This window comes from Rhipicephalus microplus, unplaced genomic scaffold (genome assembly GCF_043290135.1).
Source record: "Rhipicephalus microplus isolate Deutch F79 unplaced genomic scaffold, USDA_Rmic scaffold_62, whole genome shotgun sequence".
Classification (NCBI taxonomy): domain Eukaryota; kingdom Metazoa; phylum Arthropoda; class Arachnida; order Ixodida; family Ixodidae; genus Rhipicephalus; species Rhipicephalus microplus.
In genome coordinates this window covers 1,751,503-1,765,061 of record NW_027464635.1, presented here as the reverse complement: position 1 = coordinate 1,765,061, position 13,559 = coordinate 1,751,503, and the positions used below count along the sequence as shown (strand labels likewise).

The window sequence follows — 13,559 nt, the reverse complement described above, 5'->3', positions numbered from 1 at the left end:
CTTCTAATGATGTCACTGCCTGAACACGACGCTGCGCAGGTGCCGTGGCTTAGTTGGTTAAAGCGCATGTCTAGTAAACAGGAGATCATGAGTTCGAATCTCACCGGTGCCACGAGAGTCAAGACAAACTTTTCTGTAGTTTTTTGTTTTCGAAGTTTAGTTCTAAATACTTGTGATGGTGTCACTGCCTGAACAAGACGCAGCGCAGGCGCCTTGGCTTAGTTGGTTAAAGCGCCTGTCTAGCAAACAGGAGATCGTGAGTTCGAATCTCACCGGTGCCTCGAGAGTCAAGACTAACGTCTCTCTAGTTTTTTTGTTTTCGAAGTTAAGTTCGAAATACTTCTGATGGTGTCACTGCCTCAACAAGACGCTGCAGAAGCGCCGTGGCTTAGTTGGTTAAAGAGCCTGTCTAGTAAACAGCAGTTCGCGAGTTCGAATCTCACCGGTGCCTCGAGAGTCAAGACAAACGTCTCTCTAGTTTTTTGTTTTCGAAGTTCAGTTCGAAATACTTCTGATGGTGTCACTGTCTGAACAAGACGCTGCGAAGGCGCCGTGGCTTAGTTAGTTAAAGCGCCTGCCTAGTAAACCGGAGTTCGTGAGTTCGAATCTCACCGGTGCCTCGAGAGTCAAGACAAACGTCTCTCTAAATTTTTGTTCTCGAAGTTTAGTTCGAAATACTTCTGATGCTGTCACTGCCTGAACAAGACGCTGCCCAAGCGCCGTGGCTTAGTTGGTTAAAGTGCCTGTCTAGTAAACAGCAGATCGTGAGTTCGAATCTCACCTGTGCCTCGAGAAGCAAGACAAACGTCTCTCAAGTTTTTTGTTCTCGAAGTTTAGTTCGAAATACTTCTGATGGTGTCACTGCCTGAACAAGACGCTGCACAAGCGCCGTGGCTTAGTTGGTTAAAGCGCCTGTCTAGTAAACAGGAGATCGTGAGTTCGAATCTCACCGGTGCCTCGAGAGTCAAGACAAACCTCTGTCTAGTTTTTTTTGTTTTCGAAGTTTAGTTCGAAATACTTCTGATGCTGTCACTGCCTGAACAAGACGCTGCACAAGCGCCGTGGCTTAGTTGGTTAAAGCGCCTGTCTAGTAAACAACAGATCGTGAGTTCGAATCTCACCGGTGCCTCGAGAGTCAAGACAAACGTCTCTCTAGTTTTTTTGTTTTCGAAGTTCAGTTCGAATTACTTCTGATGGTGTCACTGCCTGAACAAGACGCTGCGCAGGCGCCGTGGCTTAGTTACTTAAAGCGCCTGTCTAGTAAACCGGAGATCGTGAGATCGAATCTCACCGGTGCCTCGAGAGTCAAGACAAACGTCTCTCTAGTTCTTTGTTTTCGAAGATTAGTTCGAAATACTTCTGATGGTGTCACTGCCTGAACAAGACGCTGCGCAGGGGCATTGGCTTAGTTGGTTAAAGCGCCTGTCTAGCAAACAGGAGATCGTGAGTTCGAATCTCACTGGTGCCTCGAGAGTCAAGACTAACGTCTCTTCTGACTTTTTTTTGTTTTCGAAGTATTGTTCGAAATACTTCCAATGGTGTCACTGCCTGAACAAGACGCTGCGCAGACGCCGTGGCTCATTTGGTTAAATTTCCTGTCTAGTAAACCGGAGATCGTGAGTTCGAATCTCACCGGTGCCTCGAGAGTCAAGACAAACTTCTCTCTAGTTTTTTGTTTTCGAAGTTTAGTTCTAAATGCTTCTGATGGTGTCACTGCCTGAACAAGACGCTGCGCAGGCGCCGTGGCTTAGTTGGTTAAAGCGCCTGTCTAGCAAACAGGAGATCGTGAGTTCGAATCTCACCTGTGCCTCGAGAATCAAGACTAACGGCTCTCTAGTTTTTTTTTGTTTTCGAAGTATTGTTCGAAATACTTCTAATGGTGTCACTGCCTGAACAAGACGCTGCGCAGGCGCCGTGGCTTAATTGGTTAAAGCGCCTGTCTAGTAAACTGGAGATCGTGAGTTCGAATCTCACCGGTGCCTCGACAGTCAAGACAAACGTCTCTCTAGTTTTTGTTTTCGTAGTTTAGTTCGAAATACTTCTGATGGTGTCACTGCCTAAACAAGACGCTGCGCAGGCGCCGTGGCTTAGTTGGTTAAAGCGCCTGTCTAGTAAACAGGAGATCGTGAGTTCGAATCTCACCTGTGCCTCCAGAAGCAAGACAAACGTCTCTCAAGTTTTTTGTTCTCGAAGTTTAGTTCGAAATACTTCTGATGGTGTCACTGCCTGAACAAGACGCTGCACAAGCGCCGTGGCTTAGTTGGTTAAAGCGCCTGTCTAGTAAACAGGAGATCGTGAGTTCGAATCTCACCGGTGCCTCGAGAGTCAAGACAAACCTCTGTAGTTTTTTTTGTTTTCGAAGTTTAGTTCGAAATACTTCTGATGGTGTCACTGCCTGAACAAGACGCTGCACAATCGCCGTGGCTTAGTTGGTTAAAGCGCCTGTCTAGTAAACCGGAGATCGTGAGTTCGAATCTCACCGGTGCCTCGAGAGTCAAGACAAACTTCTCTCTAGTTTTTTTGTTTTCGAAGTTTAGTTCTAAATGCTTCTGATGGTGTCACTGCCTGAACAAGACGCTGCGCAGGCGCCGTGGCTTAGTTGGTTAAGGCGCCTGTCTAGCAAACAGGAGATCGTGAGTTCGAATCTCACCTGTGCCTCGAGAATCAAGTTTAACGGCTCTCTAGTTTTTTTTTTGTTTTCGAAGTATTGTTCGAAATACTTCTAATGGTGTCACTGCCTGAACAAGACGCTGCGCAGGCGCCGTGGCTTAATTGGTTAAAGCGCCTGTCTAGTAAACTGGAGATCGTGAGTTCGAATCTCACCGGTGCCTCGACAGTCAAGACAAACGTCTCTCTAGTTTTTGTTTTCGTAGTTTAGTTCGAAATACTTCTGATGGTGTCACTGCCTAAACAAGACGCTGCGCAGGCGCCGTGGCTTAGTTGGTTAAAGCGCCTGTCTAGTAAACAGGAGATCGTTAGTTCGAATCTCACCGGTGCCTCGAGAGTCAAGACAAACTTTTCTGTAGTTTTTTGTTTTCGAAGTTTAGTTCTAAATACTTGTGATGGTGTCACTGCCTGAACAAGACGCTGCGCAGGCGCCTTGGCTTAGTTGGTTAAAGCGCCTGTCTAGCAAACAGGAGATCGTGAGTTCGAATCTCACCTGTGCCTCGAGAAGCAAGACAAACGTCTCTCAAGTTTTTTGTTCTCGAAGTTTAGTTCGAAATACTTCTGATGGTGTCACTGCCTGAACAAGACGCTGCACAAGCGCCGTGGCTTAGTTGGTTAAAGCGCCTGTCTAGTAAACAGGAGATCGTGAGTTCGAATCTCACCGGTGCCTCGAGAGTCAAGACAAACCTCTGTCTAGTTTTTTTTTGTTTTCGAAGTTTAGTTCGAAATACTTATGATGGTGTCACTGCCTGAACAAGACGCTGCACAAGCGCCGTGGCTTAGTTGGTTAAAGCGCCTGTCTAATAAACAGGAGATCGTGAGTTCGAATCTCACCGGTGCCTCGAGAGTCAAGACAAACCTCTGTCTAGTTTTTTTTGTTTTCGAAGTTTAGTTCGAAATAGTTCTGATGCTGTCACTGCCTGAACAAGACGCTGTACAAGCGCCGTGGCTTAGTTGGTTAAAGCGCCTGTCTAATAAACAGCAGATCGTGAGTTCGAATCTCACCGGTGCCTCGAGAGTCAAGACAAACGTCTCTCTAGTTTTTTTGTTTTCGAAGTTCAGTTCGAATTACTTCTGATGGTGTCACTGCCTGAACAAGACGCTGCGCAGGCGCCGTGGCTTAGTTACTTAAAGCGCCTGTCTAGTAAACCGGAGATCGTGAGATCGAATCTCACCGGTGCCCCGAGAGTCAAGACAAACGTCTCTCTAGTTCTTTGTTTTCGAAGATTAATTCGAAATACTTCTGATGGTGTCACTGCCTGAACAAGACGCTGCGCAGGGGCCTTGGCTTAGTTGGTTAAAGCGCCTGTCTAGCAAACAGGAGATCGTGAGTTCGAATCTCACCGGTGCCTCGAGAGTCAAGACTAACGTCTCTTCTGATTTTTTTTTTGTTTTCGAAGTATTGTTCGAAATACTTCCAATGGTGTCACTGCCTGAACAAGACGCTGCGCAGACGCCGTGGCTCATTTGGTTAAATTTCCTGTCTAGTAAACCGGAGATCGTGAGTTCGAATCTCACCGGTGCCTCGAGAGTCAAGACAAACTTCTCTCTAGTTTTTTGTTTTTGAAGTTTAGTTCTAAATGCTTCTGATGGTGTCACTGCCTGAACAAGACGCTGCGCAGGCGCCGTGGCTTAGATGGTTAAAGCGCCTGTCTAGCAAACAGGAGATCGTGAGTTCGAATCTCACCTGTGCCTCGAGAATCAAGACTAACGGCTCTCTAGTTTTTTTTGTTTTCGAAGTATTGTTCGAAATACTTCTAATGTTGTCACTGCCTGAACAAGACGCTGCGCAGGCGCCGTGGCTTATTTGGTTGAAGCGCCTGTCTAGTAAACAGGAGATCGTTAGTTCGAATTTCACCGGTGCCTCGAGAGTCAAGACAAACGGCTCTCTAGTTTTTTTGTTTTCGAAGTTTAGTTCGAAATACTTCTAATGGTGTCACTTCCTGAACACGACGCTGCGCAGGTGCCGTGGCTAAGTTGGTTAAAGCGCATGTCTAGTAAACAGGAGATCATGAGTTCGAATCTCTTCGGCGCCACGAGAGTCAAAACAAACTTTTCTGTAGTTTTTTGTTTTCGAAGTTTAGTTCTAAATACTTGTGATGGTGTCACTGGCTGAACAAGACGCTGCACAGGCGCCTTGGCTTAGTTGGTTAAAGCGCCTGTCTAGCAAACAGGAGATCGTGAGTTCGAATCTCACCTGTGCCTCCAGAAGCAAGACAAACGTCTCTCAAGTTTTTTGTTCTCGAAGTTTAGTTCGAAATACTTCTGATGGTGTCACTGCCTGAACAAGACGCTGCACAAGCGCCGTGGCTTAGTTGGTTAAAGCGCCTGTCTAGTAAACAGGAGATCGTGAGTTCGAATCTCACCGGTGCCTCGAGAGTCAAGACAAACCTCTGTAGTTTTTTTTGTTTTCGAAGTTTAGTTCGAAATACTTCTGATGGTGTCACTGCCTGAACGAGACGCTGCACAATCGCCGTGGCTTAGTTGGTTAAAGCGCCTGTCTAGTAAACAGGAGATCGTGAGTTCGAATCTCACCGGTGCCTCGAGAGTCAAGACAAACCTCTGTCTAGTTTTTTTTTGTTTTCGAAGTTTAGTTCGAAATACTTCTGATGCTGTTACTGCCTGAACAAGACGCTGCACAAGCGCCGTGGCTTAGTTGGTTAAAGCGCCTGTCTAGTAAACAGCAGATCGTGAGTTCGAATCTCACCGGTGCCTCGAGAGTCAAGACAAACATCTCTCTAGTTTTTTTGTTTTCGAAGTTCAGTTCGAATTACTTCTGATGGTGTCACTGCCTGAACAAGACGCTGCGCAGGCGCCGTGGCTTAGTTACTTAAAGCGCCTGTCTAGTAAACCGGAGATCGTGAGATCGAATCTCACCGGTGCCTCGAGAGTCAAGACAAACGTCTCTCTAGTTCTTTGTTTTCGAAGATTAGTTCGAAATACTTCTGATGGTGTCACTGCCTGAACAAGACGCTGCGCAGGGGCCTTGGCTTAGTTGGTTAAAGCGCCTGTCTAGCAAACAGGAGATCGTGAGTTCGAATCTCACCGGTGCCTCGAGAGTCAAGACTAACGTCTCTTCTGATTTTTTTTTGTTTTCGAAGTATTGTTCGAAATACTTCCAATGGTGTCACTGCCTGAACAAGACGCTGCGCAGGCGCCGTGGCTTATTTGGTTAAAGCGCCTGTCTAGTAAACTGGAGATCGTGAGTTCGAATCTCACCGGTGCCTCGACAGTCAAGACATACGTCTCTCTAGTTTTTGTTTTCGTAGTTTAGTTCGAAATACTTCTGATGGTGTCACTGCCTAAACAAGACGCTGCGCAGGCGCCGTGGCTTAGTTGGTTAAAGCGCCTGTCTAGTAAACAGGAGATCGTTAGTTCGAATCTCACCGGTGCCTCGAGAGTCAAGACAAACGGCTCTCTAGTTTTTTTGTTTTCGAAGTTTAGTTCGAAATACTTCTAATGGTGTCACTGCCTGAACACGACGCTGCGCAGGTGCCGTGGCTTAGTTGGTTAAAGCGCATGTCTAGTAAACAGAAGATCATGAGTTCGAATCTCACCGGCGCCACGAGCGTCAAGACAAACTTTTCTGTAGTTTTTTGTTTTCGAAGTTTAGTTCTAAATACTTGTGATGGTGTCACTGCCTGAACAAGAAGCTGCGCAGGCGCCTTGGCTTAGTTGGTTAAAGCGCCTGTCTAGCAAACAGGAGATCGTGAGTTCGAATCTCACCTCTGCCTCGAGAAGTAAGACAAACGTCTCTCAAGTTTTTTGTTCTCGAAGTTTAGTTCGAAATACTTCTGATGGTGTCACTGCCTGAACAAGACGCTGCCCAAGCGCCGTGGCTTAGTTGGTTAAAGCGCCTGTCTAGTAAACACGAGATCGTGAGTTCGAATCTCACCGGTGCCTCGAGAGTCAAGACAAACCTCTGTCTAGTTTTTTTGTTTTCTAAGTTTAGTTCGAAATACTTCTGATGCTGTCACTGCCTGAACAAGACGCTGCACAAGCGCCGTGGCTTAGTTGGTTAAAGCGCCTGTCTAGTAAACAGCAGATCGTGAGTTCGAATCTCTCCGGTGCCTCGAGAGTCAAGACAAACTTCTCTCTAGTTTTTTGTTTTCGAAGTTTAGTTCTAAATGCTTCTGATGGTGTCACTGCCTGAACAAGACGCTGCGCAGGCGCCGTGGCTTAGTTGGTTAAAGCGCCTGTCTAGCAAACAGGAGATCGTGAGTTCGAATCTCACCTGTGCCTCGAGAATCAAGACTAACGGCTCTCTAGTTTTTTTTTGTTTTCGAAGTATTGTTCGAAATACTTCTAATGGTGTCACTGCCTGAACAAGACGCTGCGCAGGCGCCGTGGCTTAATTGGTTAAAGCGCCTGTCTAGTAAACTGGAGATCGTGAGTTCGAATCTCACCGGTGCCTCGACAGTCAAGACAAACGTCTCTCTAGTTTTTGTTTTCGTAGTTTAGTTCGAAATATTTCTGATGGTGTCACTGCCTAAACAAGACGCTGCGCAGGCGCCGTGGCTTAGTTGGTTAAAGCGCCTGTCTAGTAAACAGGAGATCGTTAGTTCGAATCTCACCGGTGCCTCGAGAGTCAAGACAAACGGCTCTCTAGTTTTTTTGTTTTCGAAGTTTAGTTCGAAATACTTCTAATGGTGTCACTGCCTGAACACGACGCTGCGCAGGTGCCGTGGCTTAGTTGGTTAAAGCGCATGTCTAGTAAACAGGAGATCATGAGTTCGAATCTCACCGGCGCCACGAGCGTCAAGACAAACTTTTCTGTAGTTTTTTGTTTTCGAAGTTTAGTTCTAAATACTTGTGATGGTGTCACTGCCTGAACAAGAAGCTGCGCAGGCGCCTTGGCTTAGTTGGTTAAAGCGCCTGTCTAGCAAACAGGAGATCGTGAGTTCGAATCTCACCTGTGCCTCGAGAAGTAAGACAAACGTCTCTCAAGTTTTTTGTTCTCGAAGTTTAGTTCGAAATACTTCTGATGGTGTCACTGCCTGAACAAGACGCTGCCCAAGCGCCGTGGCTTAGTTGGTTAAAGCGCCTGTCTAGTAAACACGAGATCGTGAGTTCGAATCTCACCGGTGCCTCGAGAGTCAAGACAAACCTCTGTCTAGTTTTTTTGTTTTCTAAGTTTAGTTCGAAATACTTCTGATGCTGTCACTGCCTGAACAAGACGCTGCACAAGCGCCGTGGCTTAGTTGGTTAAAGCGCCTGTCTAGTAAACAGCAGATCGTGAGTTCGAATCTCACCGGTGCCTCGAGAGTCAAGACAAACGTCTCTCTAGTTTTTTTTGTTTTCGAAGTTTAGTTCGAAATAGTTCTGATGGTGTCACTGCCTGAACAAGACGCTGCACAAGCGCCGTGGCTTAGTTGGTTAAAGCGCCTGTCTAGTAAACAGGAGATCGTGAGTTCGAATCTCACCGGTGCCTCGAGAGTCAAGACAAACCTCTCTCCCGTTTTTCTTGTTTTCGAAGTTTAGTTCGAAATACTTCTGATGCTATCCCTGCCGGAACAACACGCTGCACAAGCGCCGTGGATTAGTTGGTTAAAGCGCCTGTCTAGTAAACAGCAGATCGTGAGTTCGAATCTCACCGGTGCCTCGGGAGTCAAGACTAACGTCTCTCTAGTTTTTTGTTTTCGAAGTTTAGTTCGAAATACTTCTGATGGTGTCACTGCCTGAACAAGAGGCTGCGCAGGCGCCGTGGCTTAGTTGGTTAAAGCGCATGTCTAGTAAACAGGAGATCATTAGTTCGAATCTCACCGGTGCCTCGAGAGTCAAGACAAACTTCTCTCTAGTTTTTTGTTTTTGAAGTTTAGTTCTAAATGCTTCTGATGGTGTCACTGCCTGAACAAGACGCTGCGCAGGCGCCGTGGCTTAGATGGTTAAAGCGCCTGTCTAGCAAACAGGAGATCGTGAGTTCGAATCTCACCTGTGCCTCGAGAATCAAGACTAACGGCTCTCTAGTTTTTTTTGTTTTCGAAGTATTGTTCGAAATACTTCTAATGTTGTCACTGCCTGAACAAGACGCTGCGCAGGCGCCGTGGCTTATTTGGTTGAAGCGCCTGTCTAGTAAACAGGAGATCGTTAGTTCGAATTTCACCGGTGCCTCGAGAGTCAAGACAAACGGCTCTCTAGTTTTTTTGTTTTCGAAGTTTAGTTCGAAATACTTCTAATGGTGTCACTTCCTGAACACGACGCTGCGCAGGTGCCGTGGCTAAGTTGGTTAAAGCGCATGTCTAGTAAACAGGAGATCATGAGTTCGAATCTCTTCGGCGCCACGAGAGTCAAGACAAACTTTTCTGTAGTTTTTTGTTTTCGAAGTTTAGTTCTAAATACTTGTGATGGTGTCACTGGCTGAACAAGACGCTGCACAGGCGCCTTGGCTTAGTTGGTTAAAGCGCCTGTCTAGCAAACAGGAGATCGTGAGTTCGAATCTCACCTGTGCCTCCAGAAGCAAGACAAACGTCTCTCAAGTTTTTTGTTCTCGAAGTTTAGTTCGAAATACTTCTGATGGTGTCACTGCCTGAACAAGACGCTGCACAAGCGCCGTGGCTTAGTTGGTTAAAGCGCCTGTCTAGTAAACAGGAGATCGTGAGTTCGAATCTCACCGGTGCCTCGAGAGTCAAGACAAACCTCTGTAGTTTTTTTTGTTTTCGAAGTTTAGTTCGAAATACTTCTGATGGTGTCACTGCCTGAACGAGACGCTGCACAATCGCCGTGGCTTAGTTGGTTAAAGCGCCTGTCTAGTAAACAGGAGATCGTGAGTTCGAATCTCACCGGTGCCTCGAGAGTCAAGACAAACCTCTGTCTAGTTTTTTTTTGTTTTCGAAGTTTAGTTCGAAATACTTCTGATGCTGTTACTGCCTGAACAAGACGCTGCACAAGCGCCGTGGCTTAGTTGGTTAAAGCGCCTGTCTAGTAAACAGCAGATCGTGAGTTCGAATCTCACCGGTGCCTCGAGAGTCAAGACAAACATCTCTCTAGTTTTTTTGTTTTCGAAGTTCAGTTCGAATTACTTCTGATGGTGTCACTGCCTGAACAAGACGCTGCGCAGGCGCCGTGGCTTAGTTACTTAAAGCGCCTGTCTAGTAAACCGGAGATCGTGAGATCGAATCTCACCGGTGCCTCGAGAGTCAAGACAAACGTCTCTCTAGTTCTTTGTTTTCGAAGATTAGTTCGAAATACTTCTGATGGTGTCACTGCCTGAACAAGACGCTGCGCAGGGGCCTTGGCTTAGTTGGTTAAAGCGCCTGTCTAGCAAACAGGAGATCGTGAGTTCGAATCTCACCGGTGCCTCGAGAGTCAAGACTAACGTCTCTTCTGATTTTTTTTTGTTTTCGAAGTATTGTTCGAAATACTTCCAATGGTGTCACTGCCTGAACAAGACGCTGCGCAGGCGCCGTGGCTTATTTGGTTAAAGCGCCTGTCTAGTAAACTGGAGATCGTGAGTTCGAATCTCACCGGTGCCTCGACAGTCAAGACATACGTCTCTCTAGTTTTTGTTTTCGTAGTTTAGTTCGAAATACTTCTGATGGTGTCACTGCCTAAACAAGACGCTGCGCAGGCGCCGTGGCTTAGTTGGTTAAAGCGCCTGTCTAGTAAACAGGAGATCGTTAGTTCGAATCTCACCGGTGCCTCGAGAGTCAAGACAAACGGCTCTCTAGTTTTTTTGTTTTCGAAGTTTAGTTCGAAATACTTCTAATGGTGTCACTGCCTGAACACGACGCTGCGCAGGTGCCGTGGCTTAGTTGGTTAAAGCGCATGTCTAGTAAACAGGAGATCATGAGTTCGAATCTCACCGGCGCCACGAGCGTCAAGACAAACTTTTCTGTAGTTTTTTGTTTTCGAAGTTTAGTTCTAAATACTTGTGATGGTGTCACTGCCTGAACAAGAAGCTGCGCAGGCGCCTTGGCTTAGTTGGTTAAAGCGCCTGTCTAGCAAACAGGAGATCGTGAGTTCGAATCTCACCTCTGCCTCGAGAAGTAAGACAAACGTCTCTCAAGTTTTTTGTTCTCGAAGTTTAGTTCGAAATACTTCTGATGGTGTCACTGCCTGAACAAGACGCTGCCCAAGCGCCGTGGCTTAGTTGGTTAAAGCGCCTGTCTAGTAAACACGAGATCGTGAGTTCGAATCTCACCGGTGCCTCGAGAGTCAAGACAAACCTCTGTCTAGTTTTTTTGTTTTCTAAGTTTAGTTCGAAATACTTCTGATGCTGTCACTGCCTGAACAAGACGCTGCACAAGCGCCGTGGCTTAGTTGGTTAAAGCGCCTGTCTAGTAAACAGCAGATCGTGAGTTCGAATCTCACCGGTGCCTCGAGAGTCAAGACAAACGTCTCTCTAGTTTTTTTTGTTTTCGAAGTTTAGTTCGAAATAGTTCTGATGGTGTCACTGCCTGAACAAGACGCTGCACAAGCGCCGTGGCTTAGTTGGTTAAAGCGCCTGTCTAGTAAACAGGAGATCGTGAGTTCGAATCTCACCGGTGCCTCGAGAGTCAAGACAAACCTCTCTCCCGTTTTTTTTGTTTTCGAAGTTTAGTTCGAAATACTTCTGATGCTATCCCTGCCGGAACAACACGCTGCACAAGCGCCGTGGATTAGTTGGTTAAAGCGCCTGTCTAGTAAACAGCAGATCGTGAGTTCGAATCTCACCGGTGCCTCGGGAGTCAAGACTAACGTCTCTCTAGTTTTTTGTTTTCGAAGTTTAGTTCGAAATACTTCTGATGGTGTCACTGCCTGAACAAGATGCTGCGCAGGCACCGTGGCTTAGTTGGTTAAAGCGCATGTCTAGTAAACAGGAGATCATTAGTTCGAATCTCACCGGTGCCACGAGAGTCAAGACAAACGTCTGTCTAGTTTTTTGTTTTCGAAGTTTAGTTATAAATGCTTCTGATGGTGTCACTGCCTGAACACGACGCTGGGCAGGTGCCGTGGCTTAGTTGGTTAAAGCGCATGTCTAGTAAACAGGAGATCATGAGTTCGAATCTCCCCGGCGCCACGAGAGTCAAGACAAACTTTTCTGTAGTTTTTTGTTTTCGAAGTTTAGTTCTAAATACTTGTGATGGTGTCACTGCCTGAACAAGACGCTGCGCAGGCGCCTTGGCTTAGTTGGTTAAAGCGCCTGTCTAGCAAACAGGAGATCGTGAGTTCGAATCTCACCTGTGCCTCGAGAAGCAAGACAAACGTCTCTCAAGTTTTTTGTTCTCGAAGTTTAGTTCGAAATACTTCTGATGGTGTCACTGCCTGAACAAGACGCTGCACAAGCGCCGTGGCTTAGTTGGTTAAAGCGCCTGTCTAGTAAACAGGAGATCGTGAGTTCGAATCTCACGGGTGCCTCGAGAGTCAAGACAAACCTCTGTCTAGTTTTTTTTGTTTTCGAAGTTTAGTTCGAAATACTTCTGATGCTGTCACTGCCTGAACAAGACGCTGCACAAGCGCCGTGGCTTAGTTGGTTAAAGCGCCTGTCTAGTAAACAGCAGATCGTGAGTTCGAATCTCACCGGTGCCTCGAGAGTCAAGACAAACGTCTCTCTAGTTTTTTTGTTTTCGAAGTTTAGTTCGAAATAGTTCTGATGGTGTCACTGCCTGAACAAGACGCTGCACAAGCGCCGTGGCTTAGTTGGTTAAAGCGCCTGTCTAGTAAACAGGAGATCGTGAGTTCGAATCTCACCGGTGCCTCGAGAGTCAAGACAAACCTCTCTCCAGTTTTTTTTGTTTTCGAAGTTTAGTTCGAAATACTTCTGATGCTGTCCCTGCCTGAACAAGACGCTGCACAAGCGCCGTGGATTAGTTGGTTAAAGCGCCTGTCTAGTAAACAGCAGATCGTGAGTTCGAATCTCACCGGTGCCTCGGGAGTCAAGACTAACGTCTCTCTAGTTTTTTGTTTTCGAAGTTTAGTTCGAATACTTCTGATGGTGTCACTGCCTGAACAAGATGCTGCGCAGGCGCCGTGGCTTAGTTGGTTAAAGCGCATGTCTAGTAAACAGGAGATCATTAGTTCGAATCTCACCGGTGCCACGAGAGTCAAGACAAACGTCTGTCTAGTTTTTTGTTTTCGAAGTTTAGTTCTAAATGCTTCTGTTGGTGTCACTGCCTGAACAAGACGCTGCGCAGGCGCCGTGGCTTAGTTGGTTAAAGCGCCTGTCCAGCAAACAGGAGATCGTGAGTTCGAATCTCACCGGTGCCTCGAGAATCAAGACTAACGGCTCTCTAGTTTTTTTTGTTTTTGAAGTATTGTTCGAAATAGTTCTGATGGTGTCACTGCCTGAACAAGACGCTGCACAAGCGCCGTGGCTTAGTTGGTTAAAGCGCCTGTCTAGTAAACAGGAGATCGTGAGTTCGAATCTCACCGGTGCCTCGAGAGTCAAGACAAACCTCTCTCCAGTTTTTTTTGTTTTCGAAGTTTAGTTCGAAATACTTATGATGCTGTCCCTGCCTGAACAAGACCCTGCACAAGCGCCGTGGATTAGTTGGTTAAAGCGCCTGTCTAGTAAACAGCAGATCGTGAGTTCGAATCTCACCGGTGCCTCGGGAGTCAAGACTAACGTCTCTCTAGTTTTTGTTTTCGAAGTTTAGTTCGAAATACTTCTGATGGTGTCACTGCCTAAACAAGACGCTGCGCAGGCGCCGTGGCTTAGTTGGTTAAAGCGCCTGTCTAGTAAACAGGAGATCGTTAGTTCGAATCTCACCGGTGCCTCGAGAGTCAAGACAAACGGCTCTCTAGTTTTTTTGTTTTCGAAGTTTAGTTCGAAATACTTTTAATGGTGTCACTGCCTGAACACGACGCTGCGCAGGTGCCGTGGCTTAGTTGGTTAAAGCGCATGTCTAGTAAACAGGAGATCATGAGTTCGAATCTCACCGGTGCCTCGAGAGTCAAGACAAACTTCTCTCTAG

General features: G+C 46.6%; 37 non-coding genes across 37 annotated transcripts; all 37 read left to right on the top strand.

Moving 5' to 3' along the window:
- The first annotated feature begins 207 nt into the window (after positions 1 to 207).
- On the top strand, positions 208 to 281 carry TRNAA-AGC (transfer RNA alanine (anticodon AGC)). The gene has a single exon. It is a non-coding gene; the product is annotated as a tRNA-Ala (tRNA).
- Positions 282 to 884: 603 nt separating this feature from the next.
- Positions 885 to 958, top strand: TRNAT-AGU (transfer RNA threonine (anticodon AGU)). The gene has a single exon. It is a non-coding gene; the product is annotated as a tRNA-Thr (tRNA).
- Positions 959 to 1,394: 436 nt separating this feature from the next.
- TRNAA-AGC (transfer RNA alanine (anticodon AGC)) lies at positions 1,395 to 1,470 on the top strand. Its single transcript has one exon. It is a non-coding gene; the product is annotated as a tRNA-Ala (tRNA).
- A 266-nt stretch (positions 1,471 to 1,736) lies between these two features.
- On the top strand, positions 1,737 to 1,810 carry TRNAA-AGC (transfer RNA alanine (anticodon AGC)). The gene has a single exon. It is a non-coding gene; the product is annotated as a tRNA-Ala (tRNA).
- A 98-nt stretch (positions 1,811 to 1,908) lies between these two features.
- On the top strand, positions 1,909 to 1,982 carry TRNAT-AGU (transfer RNA threonine (anticodon AGU)). The gene has a single exon. It is a non-coding gene; the product is annotated as a tRNA-Thr (tRNA).
- Positions 1,983 to 2,076: 94 nt separating this feature from the next.
- TRNAT-AGU (transfer RNA threonine (anticodon AGU)) lies at positions 2,077 to 2,150 on the top strand. Its single transcript has one exon. It is a non-coding gene; the product is annotated as a tRNA-Thr (tRNA).
- A 95-nt stretch (positions 2,151 to 2,245) lies between these two features.
- Positions 2,246 to 2,319, top strand: TRNAT-AGU (transfer RNA threonine (anticodon AGU)). The gene has a single exon. It is a non-coding gene; the product is annotated as a tRNA-Thr (tRNA).
- Positions 2,320 to 2,584: 265 nt separating this feature from the next.
- Positions 2,585 to 2,658, top strand: TRNAA-AGC (transfer RNA alanine (anticodon AGC)). The gene has a single exon. It is a non-coding gene; the product is annotated as a tRNA-Ala (tRNA).
- A 99-nt stretch (positions 2,659 to 2,757) lies between these two features.
- TRNAT-AGU (transfer RNA threonine (anticodon AGU)) lies at positions 2,758 to 2,831 on the top strand. The gene has a single exon. It is a non-coding gene; the product is annotated as a tRNA-Thr (tRNA).
- Positions 2,832 to 2,925: 94 nt separating this feature from the next.
- TRNAT-AGU (transfer RNA threonine (anticodon AGU)) lies at positions 2,926 to 2,999 on the top strand. The gene has a single exon. It is a non-coding gene; the product is annotated as a tRNA-Thr (tRNA).
- A 95-nt stretch (positions 3,000 to 3,094) lies between these two features.
- On the top strand, positions 3,095 to 3,168 carry TRNAA-AGC (transfer RNA alanine (anticodon AGC)). The gene has a single exon. It is a non-coding gene; the product is annotated as a tRNA-Ala (tRNA).
- Positions 3,169 to 3,263: 95 nt separating this feature from the next.
- TRNAT-AGU (transfer RNA threonine (anticodon AGU)) lies at positions 3,264 to 3,337 on the top strand. Its single transcript has one exon. It is a non-coding gene; the product is annotated as a tRNA-Thr (tRNA).
- Positions 3,338 to 3,435: 98 nt separating this feature from the next.
- Positions 3,436 to 3,509, top strand: TRNAI-AAU (transfer RNA isoleucine (anticodon AAU)). The gene has a single exon. It is a non-coding gene; the product is annotated as a tRNA-Ile (tRNA).
- Positions 3,510 to 3,606: 97 nt separating this feature from the next.
- Positions 3,607 to 3,680, top strand: TRNAI-AAU (transfer RNA isoleucine (anticodon AAU)). Its single transcript has one exon. It is a non-coding gene; the product is annotated as a tRNA-Ile (tRNA).
- Positions 3,681 to 3,945: 265 nt separating this feature from the next.
- TRNAA-AGC (transfer RNA alanine (anticodon AGC)) lies at positions 3,946 to 4,019 on the top strand. The gene has a single exon. It is a non-coding gene; the product is annotated as a tRNA-Ala (tRNA).
- A 269-nt stretch (positions 4,020 to 4,288) lies between these two features.
- TRNAA-AGC (transfer RNA alanine (anticodon AGC)) lies at positions 4,289 to 4,362 on the top strand. The gene has a single exon. It is a non-coding gene; the product is annotated as a tRNA-Ala (tRNA).
- A 436-nt stretch (positions 4,363 to 4,798) lies between these two features.
- On the top strand, positions 4,799 to 4,872 carry TRNAA-AGC (transfer RNA alanine (anticodon AGC)). The gene has a single exon. It is a non-coding gene; the product is annotated as a tRNA-Ala (tRNA).
- Positions 4,873 to 4,967: 95 nt separating this feature from the next.
- Positions 4,968 to 5,041, top strand: TRNAT-AGU (transfer RNA threonine (anticodon AGU)). The gene has a single exon. It is a non-coding gene; the product is annotated as a tRNA-Thr (tRNA).
- A 606-nt stretch (positions 5,042 to 5,647) lies between these two features.
- Positions 5,648 to 5,721, top strand: TRNAA-AGC (transfer RNA alanine (anticodon AGC)). The gene has a single exon. It is a non-coding gene; the product is annotated as a tRNA-Ala (tRNA).
- Positions 5,722 to 5,988: 267 nt separating this feature from the next.
- On the top strand, positions 5,989 to 6,062 carry TRNAT-AGU (transfer RNA threonine (anticodon AGU)). The gene has a single exon. It is a non-coding gene; the product is annotated as a tRNA-Thr (tRNA).
- Positions 6,063 to 6,835: 773 nt separating this feature from the next.
- On the top strand, positions 6,836 to 6,909 carry TRNAA-AGC (transfer RNA alanine (anticodon AGC)). Its single transcript has one exon. It is a non-coding gene; the product is annotated as a tRNA-Ala (tRNA).
- A 98-nt stretch (positions 6,910 to 7,007) lies between these two features.
- TRNAT-AGU (transfer RNA threonine (anticodon AGU)) lies at positions 7,008 to 7,081 on the top strand. The gene has a single exon. It is a non-coding gene; the product is annotated as a tRNA-Thr (tRNA).
- Positions 7,082 to 7,175: 94 nt separating this feature from the next.
- TRNAT-AGU (transfer RNA threonine (anticodon AGU)) lies at positions 7,176 to 7,249 on the top strand. The gene has a single exon. It is a non-coding gene; the product is annotated as a tRNA-Thr (tRNA).
- A 265-nt stretch (positions 7,250 to 7,514) lies between these two features.
- TRNAA-AGC (transfer RNA alanine (anticodon AGC)) lies at positions 7,515 to 7,588 on the top strand. The gene has a single exon. It is a non-coding gene; the product is annotated as a tRNA-Ala (tRNA).
- Positions 7,589 to 8,024: 436 nt separating this feature from the next.
- TRNAT-AGU (transfer RNA threonine (anticodon AGU)) lies at positions 8,025 to 8,098 on the top strand. Its single transcript has one exon. It is a non-coding gene; the product is annotated as a tRNA-Thr (tRNA).
- Positions 8,099 to 8,533: 435 nt separating this feature from the next.
- Positions 8,534 to 8,607, top strand: TRNAA-AGC (transfer RNA alanine (anticodon AGC)). The gene has a single exon. It is a non-coding gene; the product is annotated as a tRNA-Ala (tRNA).
- Positions 8,608 to 9,043: 436 nt separating this feature from the next.
- TRNAA-AGC (transfer RNA alanine (anticodon AGC)) lies at positions 9,044 to 9,117 on the top strand. The gene has a single exon. It is a non-coding gene; the product is annotated as a tRNA-Ala (tRNA).
- A 95-nt stretch (positions 9,118 to 9,212) lies between these two features.
- On the top strand, positions 9,213 to 9,286 carry TRNAT-AGU (transfer RNA threonine (anticodon AGU)). Its single transcript has one exon. It is a non-coding gene; the product is annotated as a tRNA-Thr (tRNA).
- A 606-nt stretch (positions 9,287 to 9,892) lies between these two features.
- Positions 9,893 to 9,966, top strand: TRNAA-AGC (transfer RNA alanine (anticodon AGC)). The gene has a single exon. It is a non-coding gene; the product is annotated as a tRNA-Ala (tRNA).
- Positions 9,967 to 10,233: 267 nt separating this feature from the next.
- TRNAT-AGU (transfer RNA threonine (anticodon AGU)) lies at positions 10,234 to 10,307 on the top strand. Its single transcript has one exon. It is a non-coding gene; the product is annotated as a tRNA-Thr (tRNA).
- A 775-nt stretch (positions 10,308 to 11,082) lies between these two features.
- On the top strand, positions 11,083 to 11,156 carry TRNAT-AGU (transfer RNA threonine (anticodon AGU)). The gene has a single exon. It is a non-coding gene; the product is annotated as a tRNA-Thr (tRNA).
- Positions 11,157 to 11,760: 604 nt separating this feature from the next.
- On the top strand, positions 11,761 to 11,834 carry TRNAA-AGC (transfer RNA alanine (anticodon AGC)). The gene has a single exon. It is a non-coding gene; the product is annotated as a tRNA-Ala (tRNA).
- A 95-nt stretch (positions 11,835 to 11,929) lies between these two features.
- TRNAT-AGU (transfer RNA threonine (anticodon AGU)) lies at positions 11,930 to 12,003 on the top strand. Its single transcript has one exon. It is a non-coding gene; the product is annotated as a tRNA-Thr (tRNA).
- A 267-nt stretch (positions 12,004 to 12,270) lies between these two features.
- TRNAT-AGU (transfer RNA threonine (anticodon AGU)) lies at positions 12,271 to 12,344 on the top strand. Its single transcript has one exon. It is a non-coding gene; the product is annotated as a tRNA-Thr (tRNA).
- A 434-nt stretch (positions 12,345 to 12,778) lies between these two features.
- Positions 12,779 to 12,852, top strand: TRNAA-AGC (transfer RNA alanine (anticodon AGC)). The gene has a single exon. It is a non-coding gene; the product is annotated as a tRNA-Ala (tRNA).
- Positions 12,853 to 12,949: 97 nt separating this feature from the next.
- On the top strand, positions 12,950 to 13,023 carry TRNAT-AGU (transfer RNA threonine (anticodon AGU)). Its single transcript has one exon. It is a non-coding gene; the product is annotated as a tRNA-Thr (tRNA).
- A 265-nt stretch (positions 13,024 to 13,288) lies between these two features.
- Positions 13,289 to 13,362, top strand: TRNAT-AGU (transfer RNA threonine (anticodon AGU)). The gene has a single exon. It is a non-coding gene; the product is annotated as a tRNA-Thr (tRNA).
- Positions 13,363 to 13,559: the final 197 nt, after the last annotated feature.